Source organism: Amblyraja radiata, chromosome 4 (assembly GCF_010909765.2).
Source record: "Amblyraja radiata isolate CabotCenter1 chromosome 4, sAmbRad1.1.pri, whole genome shotgun sequence".
In the NCBI taxonomy this organism is placed as follows: Eukaryota; Metazoa; Chordata; class Chondrichthyes; order Rajiformes; family Rajidae; genus Amblyraja; species Amblyraja radiata.
Genome location: NC_045959.1, coordinates 40060362 through 40078705, shown reverse-complemented (window position 1 = coordinate 40078705; position 18344 = coordinate 40060362). Strand labels below are relative to the sequence as shown.

The 18344-nt window shown below is 43.9% G+C and overlaps 1 protein-coding gene across 4 annotated transcripts in view; it reads right to left on the bottom strand.

The window, feature by feature from the left end:
* Positions 1 to 18344, bottom strand: part of pag1 (phosphoprotein membrane anchor with glycosphingolipid microdomains 1) — a 118787-nt gene that overhangs the window by 37290 nt on the left and 63153 nt on the right. Inside the window, exon 1 of one of the 4 annotated variants that reach the window (XM_033019229.1) lies at positions 2965 to 3007. The exons of the other annotated variants lie outside the window; for them this stretch is intronic. The gene's annotated coding sequence lies outside the window, so the exon portion shown is untranslated. Of the gene's footprint in view, positions 1 to 2964; positions 3008 to 18344 lie in introns of those variants that run through there. 4 annotated transcript variants of the gene reach the window in all.

The following is an 18344-nucleotide window of genomic DNA, read 5'->3' as shown; positions in this document are numbered from 1 at the left end:
TGAGATAAGTAGCTTCCATATTCATAGACCAGTCTGCATTATATTTGAAAGACAATACATAATTACAGAGCACTTTGCTATATTTATAAATTTGACAAGGTACTGCATGGTTGGTTGGTCTGAGAAGGTTAGATCTCTGATATCTAAGGTGAGCTAGACAATTGGATCCAAAAATAGGAAACAAAGGGAGGTAGAGTGTAGTTTTTCAGATTGAAGGCCTGTATTAAGTGTACCACAGGGCCCACTGTCGTTTTAATATTTATATTAACGATTTGGATGTATGGTTAGCAAGTTTGCGGGTGACACTAAAATTGGTGGCACAATGGACAGTGGAGTTGGTTAGAATGTAGAAACATGGAACTGCATATGCTGGTTTACCAAGGAAAGGCACTAAATGCTGGAATAACTCATCAGGTCAGGCAGCACCCCTGGACAACATGGATAGGTGATATTTCGGGTCGGGATTCGTCTTCAGACCGATGCATGTGGTGCTTATCTATGATTACAACCGGATGGATCTTGATCAACTGGGAAAATGGGCCAAGGAAGGGAAGATGGAGTTTAAGTCAGATAAAAGCGAGACACCGCAATTTGGTTGGGCAAACCAGGACTGGACTTGCATAGTCAATGGTATACCCCGAGGAGTTTTGTAGAACAGAAAGTGGTAACACAAGTGAAGACATCATTTGACACAGTTGCCTTCATCGGTCAGGGTATTGAATACAAGAGTTACACTGTCAAAGACCTCATTTGACCAGGCCACATTTGGAGGCCTAATATAAGGAGGCTACTATAAGGAGAATGTAATTATTTTATTTATTTCTTTCTTTTTTGAATTAATTTTATTAGAAGCAATTGTACAGGAATAGGCGATCGACATGACAGTTATACAATTATTGTACAGCTTCATTTTTAACATTGAAACCTAAATCACAAAAAAGAAAAAAAGAGGAGAATGAAGAAAAGGAAGTAAAATAAAAGAAAGAAAGGAAAAGACCCCTAAACTACCAAAGAAGTGCAAGAGGAAAGAAGAGAAATAAGAAAAAGGAAGATGGAGATATCCCTTTCCATATGGATGTTATTAAACTGTAAACTGTACATCCTACTACAAGGAGGATATTATTAAACTGTAAAGGATGCAAAAATGATTTACAAGGATTGTAGGAGCCATTTATGCTTAAGTTAGTTACTGTTAGTATATTTTAGCCATGTTTAGATATTTCTAGGTTTATCTTTTTTGTTTGCTTGTGGGTGGGATTTGATACGTAGAAGGGCGTGTCTACATCTGAGGCGGCTAGCGTAGCCACAGAGATTGGGAGTCAGTTAAGCCTCATGGGATGGTTGAAACAGCAGTTTTTAATCACACGACGCAACGCCGCACGACACGGATGAAACAATTAGGAAGAATGAAAAGTTACAATTTGTATTGGAATAAGAAATACCTGATATGAATTACTTCTTTGTTTGTACTACTTTAATAAAGGACCAATTAATCAAGAAATAATGACTGGAAGATTCGTTTTTACTATCTACTAGTGTGTAAGCTATATCTCTTCTACATCCTCGAGTAGTAATGGCGATCAAAAGTTAGACATTGGAAAGTTAAGAAATTGCCATCACAAGGATATTACAAGGTTTGGAGGGTTTAAGCTACAAGTAGAGTCTGGATAGGCTAATACGTTTTCCCTGCAGAGCTGCAGGCTGAGGGGTGACCCCTATAAAATCATGAAGGGCATAGGTAAGGTTAAAGAGCATAGGTTTAAGGTGAGAGGGGAATGATTTAAAATAAACCCAGGGGGCAACTTTTACCCCCACATGGAAAGTGGCATATACGTGTAAAAAGCAGTCAGAGGTAATGGCAGAGTTGGATAGAATTACTACATTTAAAGGACAGTTAGACAGGTACAAGGATACAAAAGATTGAGAGGAATATGGGCAAGGGGCAGGCAAGTGTAACTATCTTGCCTAAGCATTCTGGATCCGGCATGGACACGTTGAGTCTAAGGGCCTGTTTCCACTCTGTATGGCTCTCTATAATTTTATGTTCCAAGTACAAAACTGCTTTTAGGAGGCAGCCATCCACTTGGGGGGTTGAGGTTTAAGTTGCAGAAAAGTCTGAATGTACCAAATGAATGATAATGATAGGGTATGGCACTATCTTTCCAGCATTGCAGAATCCACGTTCTTAATTATTTTGATTCCGTTCCAGCATGATTATGACACAACCTGGGGTTGTGATAAATAGGTCACTTTGAATACAATGCACTCATGATAGTTACTTTTTTTAAACTACTCTTGGTAATCTAATCCCTGGAGTTTGTTTTAAAGACCAGTGACATTCCTCTGCAATTGCTAATGTTTCAAATAATAAATCTTACCTAGTGCTATTTATCATGGAAAATTACATCAACACATGACCAACATTAGGAGTTTATGGTAAGAATAGAAAAACTTGAACTTTTCATCCTCGGAAATAATTCAAAGTATATCCAAGATTGCTTAATGTAAGAGTGTAAATTGCAATCATAGAATATTACTTTACATTTTGGTTGTAGAACTAATGAACACCAATTCAAACTACTGGAAGGAAATCCAAGGCTAAAATTAGGACAGTTTCTGCATAGGAAGAACAAAATATGAGGTAGACCACATAACAATCTCAGAATAATTTAAGTAGAAATTCATTGCCATACTGGGGGACACTGGATAGACAAAAAAATAGAAAAGGTGAGCAACCTTTTCTGTAATTATCCTGCAAATCTTACTCTTTTTAAAAGATGCCTTAGAGTCAGTGTCTTACAACCTGAAACAGGCCCTTCAGCCCAACTCATCCACGCCAACCTGGGTGCCTATTTTCATTTGCCTGCATTTGGATCGTATCCCTGTAAACCTTGCACTGCTGACACTTCTCAGTCTGGTTACTTAATTTTTTTAAATGCCAAATAAGAATAATTCCTGGCGTACCTTTCATTCCATCACAGAAGTAAACCGAGCTGTTGTGTTCAGTGGCCAGAGTTCCAATAAAAGACTAACTGCAGCACAGAGTGTGTTGTGATGCTTAATGTTCCAAATGTTAATGGTTAACAGTGCAACTGCTGTTTCAGAGAGTTTTGATGTTGTTTAAGGAAAGAAACCACTGCTGGAATTGTACCATTGACAGTGCACTAGCCAGAGTGTAAGAGTAGGCGAGGCAGCTGCACTGATGGAAACCAAAAAAAAACCCTGAGCTGTGCTTATTTCTTACAGATGGCCAAGCCAGGGGGAAATTTGGTTGTGGAGTTAGCTTGTTCTGGAGAAAGGCCATCACAGTTTTGGCTGCCAATAATTACAATAATATCTAAGCCAGATATGACATTGAGGAACCAGACTGGATAACTGTTGGGTGAGCTAGTTTTGTCACAGACTTGACAAATTAGAGTGAATGATTTGTTGAGAACCGTTGATAATAAGCAGTGAGAGGGCCAAGAGTGGCACCATTGAAGTGATAAATGGAAGGCTGAACAGAGAATTAGAAATTTGGGAGCAAATTGAGTGCATATTTCTTATCCAAATAACTGGCAGAGGATTGTTGGATAACTGGAAGGTAGAGACATCTGTGAAATAAAGAGACCAGATTCCAAAATTTCAATCAGCCAATTCCTTTTTTGTACTAATAGCAATGGCCCAACAATCTTCCCCTTTAACTTATGATTTAGCAATCTCCCTGCAGCCTGGAAATTATTTGCAAAAAAATTGCCTGGCACTAGAGTTCCAAACCTACTAAAACTTATGCTTTAAAAGGGCATCAATAATACCGGTGCCCAAGAAGAGCAAGGTGACGTGCCTCAATGACTATCGACCAGTGGCACTAACGTCTGTGGCGATGAAGTGCTTTGAGAGATTGATTATGGCGCATATCAACTCCTCCCTCGACAAGAACCTCGACCCACTGCAGTTTGCTTACCGCCACAATAGATCAACGGTGGATGCGATCTCACTAGCTCTCCACTCCGCTCCGGACCACATGGACAACAAAAACCCATATGTCAGGTTGTTATTCATTGACTACAGCTCGGCATTTAATACAATCATCCCCTCCAAGCTGGTTACCAAACTCTCAGAACTGGGTCTCTGCGCATCCATCTGCAATTGGATCCTCGACTTACTCGTTTACAGACCACAGTCTGTCCGTATTGGTGGAAATGTGTCATCCTCGATAACAATCAGCACGGGAGCACCTCAAGGCTGCGTGCTCAGCCCCTTGCTGTACTCACTCTATACTCATGACTGTGTAGTCGGACATAGTGCGAACTCCATCATCAAGTTCGCCGACGACACCACTGTTGTGGGACGAATCACTGATGGTGATGAGTCAGAGTATAGAAGTGAGATCGACCGATTGACCAAATGGTGCCAGCACAATAACCTGGCTCTCAACACCAGCAAAACCAAGGAAAAGATTGTGGACTTTGGAAGGGGTAGGATAGGGACCCACAATCCAGTTTATATCAATGGGACGATGGTGGAAAGGGTCAAGAACTTCAAATTCCTGGGCGTGCATATTTCCGAAGATCTTTCCTGGTCCCAGCACACTGATGCAATTGTAAAGAAAGCACATCAGCGCCTCTACTTCCTGAGAAGATTATGGAGAGTGGGTATGTCAAAGAGGACTCTCCTGAACCTCTACAGGTGCACAGTAGAGAGCATGCTGACTGATCGCATCGTGGTTTGGTTCGGCAACTTGAGCGTCCAGGAGTGGAAAAGACTGCAGAAAGTTGTGACCACCGCCCAGTCCATCATCGGCTCTGACCTCCCCACCATCGCAGTCGCTGCCTTAAAAAGGCTGCCATCATCATCAAGGACCCACACCATCCTGGCCACACACTCATCTCTCTGCTGCCATCAGGTAGAAGGTACAGGAGTCTGAAATCTGGTACATCCAGGTTCAGGAACAGCTACTTCCCCACAGCCATCAGGCTTTTAAACTCGCCCTCAAACAAACTCTGAACTATAATAGCATATTGCACTTTATCTGTTTATTTATGTGTATATATATGGTCTATGATATATACACACTGAACTGTTCTGTATTTATGCTTACAATACTCTGTTGTGCTGCAGCAAGCAAGAATTTCATTGTCCTATCTGGGACACATGACAATAAACACTCTTGACTTGCTATTAAAAACTCAAACAGCTCGAGAAGTACTTCAGCTGTCCACAATAACATTTCTTATCAGGTCTCCATATAATTGAAAATTGCATTTCTATTTATCCAATATTTTGAGCTATGATTTATCCCATGCTGAAGATTTAATTAAAAGCAACCCATGCAGAGAAACAATCATCTTCTAGTTGCCACACGCACACACTGAATCCCACTGCTACTGATATATTCACTTTAGCTGCAACAGTTTATATTATTGGCAAACATCCACACCAGTCTTTCAAACAATCTAGACCCTATGCAATTCACATGCAGTAAAAATAAATGTAGAGGATGGCATTTCTCTTGTACAACATTCAGCCCTGGATCACCTTGACAATAACAACGCTTATATCAGATGCTATTCGTTGACTATAGCTTAGCCTTCAACACCATATTACCAAATAAATTAATCCCTGAACTTCTGGACCTTGGACTCGAGATCTCCATCTGTAACTGGCATCTGGACTTCCTGACCAGCAGACCCAGTTAGAATTGGTCATAATATTTCCTCCATCCCAACTGACAACACTAGTGCTCCACATGGTTGTGTGCTCTACCTCTTGTATGCCGATGACTCTGTGGATACAAACAATGCCAGCTCGATCGCTAAGCTTATCGATTGATAAGCTTGCTGATATACCACTATTGCCAGCTGGATCCACAACAAGGATGAGACAACATACAAAGAAGAACCTAGTGGAGAACCTGGTGTGATGTTGACAGGATAATAAGCTCATTCTTAATGCCAGCAAGACTTAAGCTTTGGTTCTTGACCCGAGGAGGTCGGGGGGGGGGGGGGAACACAACCCTATACTCATCAATATAGCTGCTATAATAATGGTTGACGACTTCAAGTTACCAGCAACCTAACCTGCTCCCTTCACATTGATACCATGATCAAAAAAGTATAGTGGTGTTAAATAATAAATATTTACTCTCTTAGGTGTCAAATGAGGTTTGGCATGTCCAGGGGGATTCCCTCGAACTTCTACAGATGCACTATGGAAAGTATTCTGATTGGTTGCAGCTCAGCCTGTTATGGCGAATGTTTTACTCTTGACCATCTGCGGAGAGTGGTTACTTAAGTACAGCTTCTTTCCCACTGACTCCTGAACCAATCAACTCTTTCACACCCCATCTTGGAGGAGGAGGAGCCATCTTGGTGAACGGCTGCTAGCCAGCAGCCGTCCGTTTTAAATCCGTTTTTTTTTAATAGTTTTTAGTGAGTCCTGTTTTTTGTTTGTAGGGGATATGGTCTTTTTAATGTGGGGGGTAGGTGTAAACTTAATTTCTAGGTCCCTACCTGGTCGGTGTGGCAGCCTTTTCTCCGGGCTGCCCGTCGACCCGTCCTCGTGGCCTACCTGCGGGCTTGGAGCGCCGTTTCCTGGCGGGAACCGCCCAGCACCTCGGCCTCGGCGGCGGCACAGCATTGGAGCGCTGGAGCGGAGCGGGCGATCCATTGCCTGGGTCGCCGCGCTGGAGCGACGCGCTGGAGCTCTGGTGAGCTGGACCGCCGAGAGCAACAACTCCGGGCTGCGGGTCTGCGGAGCGGAGAGGCGGCGCCGACTTTGTCATCGGGAGCCTGGGAGCTCCAAACCGGCGCGGCCTTGTCGGCTTCGGCAGCCGCGGGCTCCAACCAGGAAGCGGCCGTTCCAGGTGGCCCAGCCGCCGAAAGGACTCTCCCGACGCCGGGGCAAGACCACCCGGTGAGAACGGCCAGGGACAACGGGCCTCCGTAGAGGCAATTGCGGTGGCCTCAATAGGCCTGACTTTGGGGTGAACATGGGGTGGTGACTGGACATTGTGCCTTCCTCCACAGTGCTACCCACTGTGGGGGGATGATTTTTTTGTCTAATTGTAGTCTTGTAGGTCTGTGTCCAAGATGGCTACCGTGAAGAGAGAGTGAACGCGGGCGCGCTTTGGCTGCCGCTGCTCCCTCTTCACACTGTGTTTTTGATTTTCTGTTTTTGGATTGAATCCTGTTTTTAATTTGTGTCTCTGTGATGTCTTTATTGCTTGTTTTATTCCGATTATATGTTATTCCGATATACTATGTAAGGTGTCCTTGAGATGTTTGAAAGGCGCCCATTAAATAAAATTTATTATTATTATTATTATTCCCAGAGGTGCTGCTTTACCTCTACCTCAGTCAGTTATTCTATCATTATAGAACATTGAACAGCAAACAGCACAGATAGTACAGCATAGGAACAGGCCCTTTGGCCCACAATGTCTGTGCTGAACAAGATGCTAATACACATCTTATCTGCCTGTACATATCCATATCCCTCAAGTCACTGCATAACCATGTCCCTCTCTAAAAATCTCTTAAATCCCACTAATGTATCTTTAATATTATTTTACACCACTCTGATTTAGCATGACAATCTCACACTATTCTGCTTTATTTTCGTACTCATATTTGTCTTTATGGTTGCATTTATCATTACTCTATTAACCATTCACCCTGTGCTTTATGTGAACAAGGTATTTCATTGCACCTTGGTATATGACTATAATCTAATCTATACATAACTGCAGGTACACAAAAATGCTGGAGAAACTCAGCGGGTGCAGCAGCATCTATGGAGCGAAGGAAATGGGCAACGTTTCGGGCCAAAACCCTTCTTCAGACTGCATTTGGTTATAGTTGACATTACATTCTAAACTTTATTTACAATACCGAAAATCTATGCAGTGTACCTATATTTTTAAGGTCTATTTATAGAGATATAAAAAACAGCTATAGCTAATTATCAAAGGAGCAAATATACATTGCCCATGAAAATAATAATCAGTTTATATAAATGCACCATGCATATTTACTTTTTCTATGAACTATAACACATTCATGCAAGAAAAGGTATAGTGGTGATAAACCTGCCAATTAATGTTTAATAATAAAACTTGAGGCAAGTTTAAATTATGATACACTTTTCCATTTAAAAGCTGTTGTTTTTCACTAATCGTCCTAGTACATTGCTTTTGCATGCTCTCTGCATATCAAGTGTCGCTGCTGCCACCGAGTGTTTGTAAATGGAATCGCACCATTTGCATTATCATCCCAAAAATTTGGATTCTCGATTCATTGTCATTCCTACAGATCATTGCTGATATTTTACTTTTAATTTAGCTCAACACTGATTCTCACGTTTTAAGTGGACTCTCGATAGAATAGTTGACTCGATAGAATAGTGGGATTCGTAACAGAATAGTTTGGGAATGTTTTAAAGTATTCATGTTCATATCATGTATCTATACACTGTAAATGCATTGATTGTAATCATGTATTATCTTTGTGCTGACTGGTTACCACACAACAAAAGCTTTCCACTGTACCTCGGTACACGTGACAATAAACTAAACTGAACTGACTATATGAAAGAAGCAATAGTAACAGCATTCTCATACCAGAGTTAGGGAGACAAAAAAATAGGGATACTGATCTGGTGAAGATGAATCTAGTAGACAGGGAGAGTGCATCTTGGATGAAAACATTGAGCATTGATCCCAAGATATCGTTGCAATTTGCTATTGGAAAAGGATGTCTCAATTGAACTTTGCCTGTTAGATTGTAATCAGACAATTATGGTGCAGACATTCAATGTTAGTGATGTGCCACATGGATGGTAAACTAAATGTCATGGCACCAAGAGTAAATGGCCTTGCCCTGAGTTATACAAAGCAGAGTTATGGATGCAGTCTTTAGACTTTAGTGATACAGCGTAAAAACAGCCATTCAGCCCACTGTTCGCGTCGACCAGCGATCACCCCGTACACTAATACAATCCTGCACACTAGGGCTAATTTCAATTTGATCCAAATGCAATGCCTCTGGATGGGCATGGAGGGATGGAGGGATAAAGGCATAACGTAGGCAAACAAGAATTCAAGGGAGTCGGGGTGGAAGTTAGTGGAGTGGCTATCACTAAGGAGAAGACACTTGGGAAACTGAATGGTCTGAAGGTGGATGTCACCTGGACCAGATGGACTGCACCGCAGGGTTCTGAAAGAGGTGGCTTTGGAGATTATGAAGGCTTTCGTTGTGATCTTTCAAGAATTACTAGAGTCAGGGGTGCTTCCAGAAAATTGGAAAATTGCAAATATTACACTGTTCTTCAAGAAGGCAGTGGCAGAAAAGGGAGAACTATAGGCCGGTTAGCCTGACTTCAGTGGTTGGTTAGATTATAAAGTATGAGGTTTCTGTGTACTTAGCACACGATAAAATAGGTCTGGTGCACAGTATGCAGGTTTGTCCTGCCCAACTAGGGAGTCATTGTTTGGGATATTAGCCTGGGAAAGGACACTTGCATTAGTCCCTGCATCCTGCCAGCAATTTGAGGATTTTGCCAGACAGTATTGGTGGTGTTTTTCTAGTGCCTGTTGCAGATAGTTCAGATTTCAGAAATAAACAGGAATCACAACTGCCCACTCGACCACAGGTTTTATGCCAGATCTGAGGTTTGAGGTGTTGGATCTACACATGTTTCCTCATTAGACCAGACTGTGCTTATATTTTGAAAGCAGCATATTTCATGTTCTATGATAGCCTTCATTGAGAGATGGTTCCAAAGGCGGGGGAATGTGTTCATATTTTCAAGGACCCATGTTCCTTTATTGTCAGAGGACAGTGAGATCCTTAGTGTTGCACATGTTGAATGCAAGACCCAAACACTTGTATGTTTTGGAGAATGAGTCAATGATGTCTTGAAGTTTCCACTGGTGGGAGAGTCCTGGAACAGAGGCCCTAGCCTCAGAATAAAAGGACATACCTTTAGAAAGGAGATGAGGAGGAATTTCTTTAGTCAGAGGGTGGTGAATCTGTGGAATTCATTGCCACAAACGGCAGTTTGTGGACTGGGTATTTTTGGGTATTTGGGTATTTTTAAGACACAAATTGACAGATTCTTGATTAGTACAGTGTCAGGGGTTATGGGGAGAAGGCAGGAAAATGGGGTTGAGGGGGAAAGATAGATCAGCCATGATTGAATGGTGAAGTAGATTTGATGGGCTGAATGGTTTAATTCTGCTACTATCACTTACGAAATTATGAAGTTTAGCCTCCGAGTACGTACAAACTTCAGCCTAACCACAGAGGTTTGGATGACCTTGTTTCTAGAGTGTAGTTGATGTATGTTCAATTCAGATTAGTTCTGACAGCCAACCCTATGCCCACAGCAAGCTTGTTGGAGGAGTTGTGGTACAATTTGGCATTGAGAAAAACTGCGTAAAGTATTCGGGAAATGACAAATCTTATTTGGCATGGTTTGTACTTAAATTGGCTAATATCCTGGTGTTTTCACCATCAAATGCAAACCATAATAGTATGGTACCAATTTTAGAAAGTTGAATTTGAGAATAGTGTTCTACAGTTCCTCCCATTTCACATAGCAAAATACTTTAGTGAGGTTTGAGGAAGCCATGTAAAGCAGCAGGTGTTGCCCCCTGCATTCATCAGTCTCTTTACTATGCAAACTATGGCAGATTTCAGGTCAACCCATAATCTGTGGATGCATATCTGTTGACCCAAAATGTATCACTTTGTCCTTCGCTCCTTGGGAATTCTTATCTGCTGCTTCTTTCCTATTTATATTCTGCCTGTGTCATCTTGTCACAATTTATTATTTTTTTAAATTTCATATCAGCTTCAAACTCATGCTGCCACATCCTGTACAGAAGTCCATCATTTGTAAAAGATGGACGTAACAACGCCCAAATTCGGCTTTGGATTTGCATTTGTGTAAAGTTTAAATGCAAATCTATGCATCATCCTTTGTTTCTTGCACAGCTTCTCGTGTGGCCGTACACCGTGAACGGCTCAATTGTAATCATGTATTATCTTTCCACTGTCTGGTTAGCACCCAACAAAAGCTTTTCACTGCATCTCGGTACACATGACAATACACAAAACTCTTGTTACTTGGCCAACTTTGAACCCACAATCTCACTTTTCTTTAACTTCATCATGAGTCCCATTTTATTGAATAAACCACCAAACGTGGATCTCACGTTGGGGACCCGGGGGAAGAAGAAGCCATCACTGCCGGCCCGCGGCCGACTTCTACCGCGGGTCCGGCATGGACTTACCATCACCCCTGGAGGGGAGCTTCGACCGCCGGCCCTGCAGTCTACGGTGCTTCTGGCTGCGGCGGGGACTTTAAATCTTGACCGCCGGCCTGTGGCCTACAACAACTTAAAGCCGCGGTCTCCGGTGAGGAAGAGCCGATCCTGAACCGACTCTGGACTCTGGTCCTGACCACGGGGGGGAAATGGAGGAGGACTGGCCAAATTTTGTGCCTTCCACCACAGTGATGAATGCTGTGGTGGATGTTTGTGTTACAGTTTTATTGTGGTTGTGTGTTCTTTATTATTGTATCGCTGCAGACAACCCAAATTTCCACCAGCCTGGCTGTGTGGCAATAAATTATATCTAATCTAATCTAATCTAGAGCTCATTCCAAAAAGCCTTGTGAATGTCCTCAAACATGCCAGGCATTAACTCAAAGAATTTAATAACAGACTAGTCAATCTTGCTTTGTCCTCGACAGATTTCCACTGCATTTCTCTTGATTAATACCCAGCCATGATTGAAATAACGTCTCTGATTTTGATCTACATTAGCTTCCCTCACAGCTTTGTTAGACTAAATGAACTGTAATTCATCCTAAGCCATTTCTGTCATTTATTACAATAGTCACCTACCCCAACAGCCTCAGGGTCACCTGTGCCAATGATCACCATGGCAGATGACATATCGACCATCCCAAGTACGAAACATGTAAAGCCACAGGCCCAGACTGAGTCCCTGGCTGTCCTCAAACTGCAGGAACCAGCTGGCAGGAGCATTCTTAGACATCTAACCTCTCCCTCCACCATTCTGAGGTTCACAACTGCTTCATCAAGACCACGTTCATCCTGGTTCCAAATAAAAGCAAGGTAATGTACCTTAATGACTACCATCCAATGACTGACATTCATCATCATGAAATGCTTCAAGAGACCGGTCATATTGCACAGCAACTCCAGCCTCCCAGCTAACCTTGATTCACTTCAATTCACCAAATGCTGCAACAGGTCCATGGATGTTACCAAGTAATTACAGTTGTGGGCAGAACCCTGTACATCATGCAAACCAGTCCAACCCCCCACGACTACCTACATTTTACACTGCCTCAGGAAAGCGGCCAACATAATCGAGGAGGACTCACACCCAGTCATTCCCTGTTCTTCCCTCCCATCAGGTAGAAGATATAAATGCATGAAAGCACATGCCACCAGATGAGAGAACGGCTTCTTCCCCACTGTTTTTAGCACATTGAACTGACCATTCGCAAGCTATTGATGGAGACCCGCAACCCCCTAATGTACATAATTGCTGCCCTTGCACTTTATTTTGTACGGGCACTTTCTCTATTGCTATAACATTATATTCTGAACTATTTCCTTTGTCTTTGCACCACCTGGTATATTCATGTATGGTTTTGATTGTAACCATGTATTGATATTTTCTACCTGGACAGCATTCAAAACAAAGTTTTCCCACTATATCACTATTGGTATGTGCCAACAATAAACTACAGTCCAATTTATCATGTACCCAAAGAGGTTCCCCTAGTAAAGGTGGATTAAACTTCTGGCACCAAGATTTGTGGTCAATTAATTGACAGTCAGTTAATTGACAAAATGTGTTTCAACAGCTGGTGCCCTTCTGGGGTGGACGGCAACTTTGAAATTTTGGTTTCAAAATGGAATTAGACTGCTGTAGGTACAGATCAGAAACTGAAGGGGTGCTGCTAGTGTTTCCTATGCCCTGCATAATATGTTGGAAAGGAAAGAATCAATGTTTCGGGTTGATATTCTCTCATCAGAATCAGAAGGCAGTAGATTTAGCAGATCACAAGAAAATACAGAGGCATGGAAAGAAGGGACCGGGACAAACGAATAATGTGCATATCTGAGAGCGGACTCAAAATGGAAAAGTAGAGAGATGGCACAAAGCAAATAGAGCAAATAAATGTTAAATTGATACTGAAAGGTTCTAAAAACCAGTATATAAAATATTCAACTTCAATAGGATGGAGAATTTAAAGGAAAACTAGACTGAGTGGGACCCGTTGGGTCCCATTCACGTGGGAGGCCTGGTCCCCCAAAGCAACCCATTCCCCAACGCAATATTCCACCACTCACCAGTTCCCCCAACACAACCTGTTCATGTGTGGGATGGGAGGGAAGTGGGATGTCTGGTGGTGGGGTTTGTGTGAGTCGGCAGGGAGGGAGAGGATGGTGTGGGGCGGGTGGCAGAGGGGGTGTGGGGTGGGGGGGGGGTGTGCGCGCGGGGGTGTTGTGGAGGGGTGTGTGTGGGTGGGGGGAGGGGGTGGGAGAGAGCTCGAAAAAACGACGGGGAAGAGGGGGGGTATCACGGGGAAGGGGGGCAGGAGCCAGCGAGGGTGACCGGTAGGGAAGGGGCAGGAGCTGGCGGTGCAATGGGGACACACAGCGGACGCTGGTCGTTCTACTCCACCGGGATCTGCTTTCCGTTTGGCGACATCTCCGACTCCACGTTGTGCCGGGCCGCTTCTAATCCCTCTGAAAATGTTGTCCTTTTGGAGACCTCCGCTGGCCATCCAGAGCGTCCCTCAGCTCCAGTAAAGACGCGATGGCACAGGAAGGGGCGGACTGTCCCGGGGAGTGACAGGAGAAGAGACCAATCTGCGCGGCACTGACTGGCAGGAGAGGAGATTGATCTGCGCACGTGCGGTTTTTAAAACTCGCTACCTTTTACAATACGCTACCGATCAGAACAAAGCTTGTTGCACTCGCTGCACAGGAGAACGGTGAATGAGCTGGTGAAAAATCGTAGCGCTATCGCATACCGTCTTTGCGCAAATAAGAAACACGCAAACCGGAAAATAACAAGATCAGAGTTTTAGTTATGTATAGATTATGCATCCAGCTTGTGAACTCAATGGAGTAGTTTGGCCAAGTATTCACCTAAATCAGTTTCAGTTTAATTTATTGTCATGTGTACCGAGGTACAGTGAAAAGCTTTTCTTGCATGCTAACTAATCAGAAAAAAGACAATACATGGTTACAATTGAGCCATCCACGGTGTACAGGTACATAAGGGAATAAAGTTTAGTGCAAGGTAAAGTCTGATCAAAAATAGTCCGAAGGTCATCAATGAGGTAGATAGTAGTTCAGCACCGCTCTCTAGTTGTGGTTGGATGGTTCAGTTGCCTGACAACAGCTGGGAAGAAACTGTGCCTGAATCTGGAGGTGTGCATTTGCACACTTCTATACCTCTCGCCTGATGGGAGAAGGAAGAGGAGGGAGTGGCCAGGGTGCAACTTGTCCTTGATTATGCTGCTGGGCTTGCAGTGGCAGCAGGATTTATAAATGGAGTCAATGGAAGGAAGGTTGGTTTGTATGACAGTCTATGCTGCATTCAATATTTTATGCAATTTCTTGCAGTCTTGGATGGAGCTGTTCCCAAACCAAGCTGTGATGCACCCCAATAAAACACTTTTTACAGTGCATCTGCAGAAGTTGGTGAGAGTTGTTGGGGACATGCTGAACTTCCCAAGCCTTCTAAGGAAGTAGAGGCGTTGGTGTGCATTATTGGTTGTTGCTTTAACATGGGTGGTCCAGGAGATGTTGATGATATTTACTCCAAGGAATTTGATTTTCAACCATCTCTATTTCGATGCGGTCAATCCAAACTGAGGTATAGAAACATAGAAAATAGGTGCAGGAGTAGGCCATTCGGCCCTTCGAGCCTGCACCGCTATTCAATATGATCATGGCTGATCATCCAACTCAGTATCCTGTACCTGCCTTCTCTCCATACCCCCTGATCCCTTTAGCCACAAGGGCCACATCTAACTCCCTCATAAATATAGCCAATAAACTGGCCTCAACTACCTTCTGTGGCAGAGAATTCCAGAGATTCACCATCTCTCTGTGTGAAAAATGTTTTCCTCATCTCGGTCCTAAATGATTTTCCCCTTATCCTTAAACTGTGACCCCTTGTTCTGGACTTCCCCAACAGCGGGAACAATCTTCCTGCATCTAGCCTGTCCAACCCCTTAAGAATTTTGTAAGTTTCTATAAGATCCCCCCTCAATCTTCTAAATTCTAGCGAGTACAAGCCGAGTCTATCCAGTCTTTCTTCATATGAAAGTCCTGACATCCCAGGAATCAGTCTGGTGAACCTTCTCTGTACTCCCTCTATGGCAAGAATGTCTTTCCTCAGATTAGGAGACCAAAACTGTATGCAATACTCCAGGTGTGGTCTCACCAAGACCATGTACAACTGCAGTAGAACCTCCCTGCTCCTATACTCAAATCCTTTTGCTATGAATGCTAACATACCATCTTGTATGTGTACCACTTCACTTCCAGAAGTTGATCACCATCTCCATTGTCTTGTTGTTGTGTCGACACCAGTTCTCAATCATCTTCCTATACTCCATCACATCATTATTTAGAATTCGGCCCACAATAATGTGGTCATCTGCGAATTTGCAGACTGAAGTAGATTTGTATATGGCTGCACAGTCGTGGGTGTACAAGGAGTAAAGAAGGGGGGAGGGGGGGGGGGGAATGCATCCTTGTGGAGTACCAGTGTTGAGGGATATCGTAGAGAACGATTTGTCCCCTATCCTCAGATTGGTTTCTGTTGGACAGGAAGTCGAGGATCCAGTTGCAGAGATGAATGCTGACCGTGAGTTTGGTGATGAGCTTGGATGGTTTAATGGTGTAAAAGGCAGTCTATGAATAAGAGTCGGATGTAAGTGTCTCTCTTATCCAGGTGTTCCAGGGATGAGAGTAGGGCCAGGGTGATGGCATTGTCCGTGGATCTGTTGTGGCGGTAGGCAAACTGCAGTGGGTCAAGTCTGCTTGGTAGACTGAATTTAATGCGTTCCATAACAAGCATCTCAAAACATTTCATGACGATGGATGTCAAGGGCACTGGACAGTAGTCATTTAGACATGATTGATGTTTAGATTCCCAAGGAGACTATGGTGTGAGTAGCAAATATGAAGCACTATAATGATTCTACCAGAATAGAGTTCACCAGGGTCCTTTACATTTAGAAGAGAGAGGGGAAAAGACAGATATCATAACTCCTGGAGGTCACACAGGGAGCATCGGATGCAATAAACAAGGTTGGAGGAGGTGCACATGAACCTGTCTCACTTGCAAGTGTGTCGGTGTCTTTCGATGGAAGTGAGAGAGGGTGTGTAGGGACAGAGGTAACATCTCCTGCCATTGCACGAGGAAGTACCTGGGAAGTAGACAAGTTGAGTGCAGTGTGATGTGCACATCAAGGAGCTGCAGAGTGGTCTCTATGGAAAGGGAGAGAACACGAAGATATGACCTGCGGTGGGATCACGTTGAAAGATGTAGGAATGTTCAGAGAATGATGGATGCAGAGGTCGGTGAGATGGAAGGAAAGGTCCAGGGGAACTCTATCCTTGTGCGTCTGGGGAAAGGTGGAATAAGAGCAGGTCTGTGAAACAGAGCAAATGTGGGGTACAGGGCAGGTCCATCCACAACTGCAGGGAGGAAACCACATTTACTGCAGGTAGGGGACATCTTGGATGTTCTATAGTGGAAAGCCTCACCTTTGCTCAAGTAAATGTATGCTGCTTTTTGTGGTTATATTGTACTACTAGTTGTGTAAATGGCACCAGAGAGTTCACTCAAATAGAAACTGGTGAAGGTGGAAAGCGAGGACCCTGGTGAACCTACAATTTCAGGAGCTAAAAGGGCAGAGGATGCTCAGAATTCCCTTCACCCAAAGCGAGGTGCCTATGTAGAAGACCTCCTCAGGGGGAGGAGGAGCCATCTTGGTGAACGGCTGCTAGCCAGCAGCCGTCCGTTTTAAATCCGTTTTTTTTATAGTTTTTAGTGAGTCCTGTTTTTTGTTTGTAGGGGATATGGTCTTTTTAATGTGGGGGGTAGGTGTAAACTTAATTTCTAGGTCCCTACCTGGTCGGTGTGGCAGCCTTTTCTCCGGGCTGCCCGTCGACTCGTCCTCGTGGCCTATCTGCGGGCTTGGAGCGCCGTTTCGTGGCGGGAACCGCCCAGCACCTCGGCCTCGGTGGCGGCACAGCATTGGAGCGCTGGAGCGGAGCGGGCGATCCCTTGCCTGGGTCGCCGCGCTGGAGCGACGCGCTGGAGCTTGGCGAGCTGGACCGCCGAGAGCAACAGCTCCGGGCTGCGGGTCTGCGGAGCGGAGCGGGCGGCGCCGACTTTGTCATCGGGAGCCTGGGAGCTCCAAACCGGCGCGGCCTTGTCGGCTTCGGCAGCCGCGGGCTCCAACCAGGAAGCGGCCGTTCCAGGTGGCCCAGCCGCCAAAAGGACTCTCCCGACGCCGGGGCAAGACCACCCGGTGAGAACGGCCAGGGACATCGGGCCTCCGTAGAGGCAATTGCGGTGGCCTCAATAGGCCTGACTTTGGGGTGAACATGGGGTGGGGACTGGACATTGTGCCTTCCTCCACAGTGCTACCCACTGTGGGGGGATGATTTTTTTTGTCTAATTGTAGTCTTGTGGGTCTGTGTCCAAGATGGCTGCCGTGAAGAGAGAGTGGACGCTGGCGCGCTTTGGCTGCCGCTGCTCCCTCTTCACACTGTGTTTTGATTTTCTGTTTTTGGATTGAATCCTGTTTTTAATTTGTGTCTCTGTGATGTCTTTATTACTTGTTTTATTCCGATTATATGTTATTCCGATATACTATGTAAGGTGTCCTTGAGATGTTTGAAGGCGCCCATTAAATAAAATTTATTATTATTATTATTATATCCTCGCAGAAGACAGGGTATGCCGATCTGTGATTAAAGTGGTAATCAATGGACTATTGTTGGCTTTTTTGCACAGTTCGTGTTCAGAATCAAGATGTGTGGAAGTGAGCAAGGAAGAACAAAGCAAATTAGACCAAATGAATGGGTAAAATGGGAAATGCAGGAATATATCTTGATTGCAAATGCATCTGCTAAAATTGCAGTACTGCCCACCCTTACTTGCAATCTTTAACATTAAATTAAGTATACCAAAAGTTTCTGTTTTTTTAATTAACTTTGGATTGACTGCTTAGTCCTCCAAAATGCAAAGTAACTCTCATCAGCATTTTAAACCACATAAAACCAG